The following is a 5,700-nucleotide window of genomic DNA, read 5'->3' as shown; positions in this document are numbered from 1 at the left end:
AAACTGGGAGTAGGCTCATTACCAAATCTTTAATACCCCAGGGAAATTTTTGATAAAGCCTTAGAGACCTAAGAATGAGAGTAAACTAATGTCCTTAGTAGCTAAAACTACTAAAAAGCATCATGGGAGAGAAACTCTGGAGAAAGATGCCTGTAGATGTTGTTAGAGAAAAGGTATTGGAAAACAGTTGTGCTAGTGAAAAAACAGAAGGAAAAAATACAGTGAAAGAACAACAAAGGTGCTCGGAGGTTGAGCCATATAATCAGCTATTTACTCTTGAATTCACGGGTTGAAATTTATTTAAATGTGAAACGAGAGCTTTGCAAATTTTTTTTTTGGTAGTGGATACTTCAGTGCCACCTTAAGCCCTGGCGTTATTATATCACCTCAGGGTCAGCAAACTTCTCCAGAGGTGGAGCTCAAATAATCCTGGGCAGTCTCTATGTCCCAGCCCATAACTTTTATCCTTAGACTTTAACCAAGGAACATTCCTTTATCTTTGTATCACTAACCTGCTAATTTATCTTGGAAGAAATCTGTTATGCAAAAAGGTCTGCAGGATTAAGTGTTCCTCTGAAGATCTCTTCCTTGAGATTCCCAAGCACTCCTCTATTCAGACTCAAGGGAAAGCTAATTTGGAAACTAATTTACTGGCATCCCTGTGTCTAAATCAAACCCAAATTGAAGGTCTTCATGAAGTTCCAGACGCCTATGGACTAAAAATTATACCCAAACTGGTAGAATTTTGAGGGCTGAATCCATCAAGAGTCATGTTGACACATTCAAACAGTATCCAAGCTTGCATAAAAACTTCTAAAAACAGTAAGCAAAGGAGTTGAAACCTACTAAAAAGACTCATCATAACTTATACTGGTTCCTTGTACAACTTGTACCTGTCCTCCTTGTCAAGAAACTCAGTGGGTGAAGAAGATTAGATTTGCTCAGGACTTCAGGGTCATAAATAAAATAGCCATTCCTTACTTCCTGTGATAGTAACCCAAATACTATTTTATTGGGGGTTACATGTTCTAGACTCCTACATCTGTGCTATGCTTGCTTTCTTTTCTTTCTTTCTTCCTTCCTTCCTTCCTTCCTTTCTTTCTTTCTTTCTTTCTTCTTCTTTCTTTCTTTCTTTCTTTCTTTCTTCTTTCTTTCTTTCTTTCTCTTTCTTTCTTTCTTTCTTTTTTCTTTCTTTCTTTCTTTCTTCTTTCTTTTTCTTCTTCTTCTTTCTTTCTTTCTTTCTTTCTTCTTCTTTCTTCTTCTTTTTTCTTTCTTTCTTTCTTTTTTCTCCTTTCTTTCTTTCTTTCTTTCTTTTTTCTTTCTTTCTTTCCTTCTTTCTTTCTCCTTTCTCTCTCTCTCTCTCTCTCTCTCTTCTTTCTTTCTTTCTCCTATCTTTCTTTCAAGATTTTATTTTTAAGTACTCTCTACACCCAATGCGGGGCTTGAACTTACATCCCTGAGATCAAGAGTCACATGTTCCACCAACGGAGCTAGCCAGGCGCCCCCCTCTTACTGACTAGGACATTACGGGCCTTAAGTTTCCCTACAATTCTTGTCTTATCTTCTTAACAGTTTTAACTCGGAAAAGACTTCATGTTAGAAGGAATGTTATAATTTTGTCAAAACAAATTATATCACCTAGGACAAGATTAATCCCAAGGGGGTCAATCTCTCACTTTGGACAGGCCAAAAGTCATTCCAAACTTCCCTGGGCCAGTCATTCAGACTTCATTCAAGTCAGACTGCTTGGATCTTATAACTATTGCACACAGTTAGTTTCTAACTGTTTTTAAAATTACCATGACTCTTTGTTGATTTAACCAAGCTATCAGTAATCAAAATGTTTCCTTGGGAACATAAACTTGAACTGACATTTTGTAATTTCAATGTCTTCTTACCCTGGGTCAACTTAAGTATCTTAAACCTTTCTATGTATTCATAAATAAACCATCTGGACAAGACTTTGTTGTTTTGACTCAATTGCATGGTACTGTAACTGGGGTCCAAGGGTGCAGGAGCACGTGGCCCTGGGGGTCCCAAAGAGACCAGTTCTGCCCCTTGCCGCTGACACAATCCGGAGGCAGAGAGACAAGCGGTGGTGAAATAAGAAAGAGTTTATTTCAGTGAGACCAGCCCCAGGAAGACAGCGGACTAGCCTCCCGAAGACTGTCTCCAGGGTGCTGAAAATACTTCCAGGTTACGTAAGGAAAGTGTGGGGCAGAGGTCAGTCGTCAAGAAAGGGCAGGTCGATCATTGTCTTGGAGTCTATCACGCAGGGTCTGGCTGGCGCTAGGGCGGTCCCTACTGCTTGAAGGGGTAGTTTCAGTTCCCTTCATGGGATATTTTGCCCACCCTGTCTTTTGCCTGAGTTAAGACATAATCTGGAAAGCACTTAGTCAATTAGAAAGTACAGACTGAGGTCAAAATGGAAGGAGTTGGAGTCCTCTTTCAGTATTTATCAGAGAAAAGCTCGTTACAGCCTTTCTCTTCACCCAGTGGCAAAAGGCCACCTTCCTAGTCTTAGGGTAATAGTACCTGCAGCTAAATTAGTGAAGACTATTGCTAACTAGGGTCTTCCTCAGACTTGTGGACTCTCATAATGTACAATTTGTAGAGGCTGCTTTTAGGCACACAGACTTGAGCAGTGGAATGTAGAAAAGGCCCACAGCACCCCCCTGGCTGAGTACAGACAGGGCCCTCAGTTGACCCACCTCAAAATATCCAGAGGCCCTCACTGACCAATGGGCTACTTACAACCTTGCACAGTTATCAAAAAAGGGAGAATTCCGTATGTCGCCATATCTCCTCACCTTCTCCCCTTTAAAAAGGTCCCCACCCACTGCCTTGTGGCAGATAGTCTCTCCTCTGCTGTCCTGCCCACAGCTCCCTTGCGATGTATTTGATACACTTCTCTGTCCTCTGTTCTGCCTCCGGTGGATCCTTTCACCTCCCCCGCCACTGGCTACCACCCGATCATTGCCCCACATTTGGGGGCATCGTCTGATTGGGAGAGATACCACACAATCTTTGTTGCTTTCTAAAAAGACACTGTATTTCTTAGCAGGTAGCCTTACTTCATGAAATTCTCTTATTTTCTCCTTCACACATTTCCTTCCCTGGTAATAGTACTTTAAGTCCTGCTACTTTCCTTTTTTTCTTTTTTTTTTCCAAAGGGTAACTTATGACTGCCTAACCTTTGTCTAGGAACAGTCCATGCCCTGAACAAATATATTAGAAACTCCTCTAGAAAATCTAGAGTTAACCTTGTTTGTTAACAGGTCATACAAAGACAAAAACAAGGAATTAACAGGCTGGATATGTCAAAACAACAACAACAAAAACAAACCTCTATTTGTCACCATCCTGACCCCAAGACCTAACCTTTACTACCTACCTGCTTGTAGTCACTGGCCTTTGTCCCATATTTTTTCTTAAGCTCTTCTTTCCAGTTTATCTCTTAACTCTGACAAAAGACCCAATGGGCATAATGTTCTGTGATGGAAACATAAACTACCCTTCAAGCAATAACTCCAACCGCCCAGACCACCCAAACTAATTTGAACTCAACACTTGACTCACACCTGCACAGATGGACCATGGAGTGACCAAGTTAGCTTTACCTCATTAGAATACTAAAATCTCTGCCAAGGAGGAACACAAACCTCATTTACATAGCATACAATGTATGTACAGACATGTTTCCTTAAGGCGCATATGTGACCTTATGTCTGGCTTTCCATACAGTGACAGACTTCCCTATCTAAATATTCATCCTAACTCTGGATAAAAGGAACCTATTCACTCTTGCTTGGGGAGTCACAGCTTTGGAAGGTATTCCTGGTGATCTCCTTCTTTGCTACAAATCAAGTTTATTTGTGTGACAACTCCACCTGATGTGGTTTGTATCTGTGACTCACCAAGAAGCGATCTCATGTTAGTTCTGTTACAAATTCACTCCTAGAATAATGACCCTTTACTGGAGCCAAAGTAAGAGCTAGAAGGCAATACACATTGTATTCACCAGGACTTGTCAACTAACTAGATATAAGGGGGTTAATACCCATGGCAAGATGTGGGGAATGTTTTGGAAGTAACTGAAGATCTAGATCTCTGCGTGAAAAAAAGCAAAGGAAAATGGTCTAATGATTAAGAAACTCTTAAGTGTTCTAATATTTCCGAAGGAGGTGGAATGCCATTAAAAAAGGGATTACATGAAGGTTAAAGGAAATGCCCCACCTGGTCATTAGGACAGAAAGGTAACTCCTTCCAAGAATCTGTTTCCACAATGCCCTAGATGGCCAAATCTGTGGAATTCAGAGAATCTATTATAAAATATGAGGGATTCCCTCCAAAATAAAAAAAAAAAAAGCTCACTTATCAAGGACAATAACCAAGACTTATCTCATGACGCTCACCTCATTGCCTCACAAATCCTCAACTATTACCTTAGGGACTTGCCTCAGCCCCAGTAAGTTCTGTGCCTTAAAAGAACTGCCTTAAACCACTTGGGTTCACACTGCAAAATCCTATAAATACTCTTTCCTTACTTTCTCTTTTGGAGTAACTCCCAAGGCTTTGTCAAGTTCATCTTCCTTGCTGGTGTAAGTTTAATAAACTCAACTTTGTTTGCTCAACAGCTTTTTTTCTGGGATCTCCAAAAAATTCATCTTATTGGAGCCATGAAGCAGTATGTGGTTTCCTTAAAGCTTATTTGCCATTATTAGCCAGATTGTTTAAATCTCTTTCCTATAAGTGTGTAAAGACACTCTGAGGAGTATTTACTCTTTCTGGCCATTTCCATGTACGGAAAGATAATATATGCAAAAATGCTCAATCCCTAATAGGGTTCCCGGCACAAAATGGATGTTCAGTGGATGTTAGCTACATTATAATCCCCTAATTCCCTAGTCCTTCCTTACTTGGACCCCCAAGCAGACTGCAAACTCCAGGTTAACTGTCTCTGAATTCAGAGTTCCGATTCACGGGTCCTCAGAGGTTTCTCATCTTGCGTGATTGGCAGGGACCACATGCTTCTCCTCCTTCCTTCCATCATTTTGTCTCTGTTGCACTTCTGTGCCAGCAGCAAGGTGAGAGAGGAATTCAATTTTTTACGTTTGCCCTTCTTACCCCTTAAGGTGACTCTTAGGGATGACTGAGTGGAGGGCCTCTGTTCAATGACATTTGATTTTAACAATGAAAAGTGAAAAATACCTTGCCCCTGATAATTGAGCACATTTCCTTCTCTGACACTTTCCCCAAATAAATGGACAAATCCAACAACTTCTCAAAAGTATGTTAGATGGGTTTGTGGCTAAAGAGGGGAATCTTGATTAAGTTGTAAGGTTAATGAAATTAGGAATCTAGAGCAAACCTTGGAATATCTTTAATGACAGAGCTTCAGGACCATGAACATAAAAGGTCACTTAGGAAGGGGGCTGCTCAGGGACTTTTTCCATAATGTCCCGTACATTATAAGAGACCAAAAGACACCCAAAACACTGCAGTATCTGCGTTAGTTCTTAAAATTCTTCTTTCTGAGACAGCATATCCTAAATGCCAACTCTGTGTTATTCTAAAATTCAAATCTACTCTGAAATTTAAAGAAGACAGATGAAGTATAAATGTGTGAATAAAATCTTCCAAGCCAGTAAAAAAAAATGTTTAAAAGCAAAAAAAAAAAAAAAACCCTACAGAGATGTT

This window comes from Zalophus californianus, chromosome 9 (assembly GCF_009762305.2).
Source record: "Zalophus californianus isolate mZalCal1 chromosome 9, mZalCal1.pri.v2, whole genome shotgun sequence".
NCBI lineage: Eukaryota > Metazoa > Chordata > Mammalia > Carnivora > Otariidae > Zalophus > Zalophus californianus.
This window is presented reverse-complemented; position numbering follows the sequence as displayed.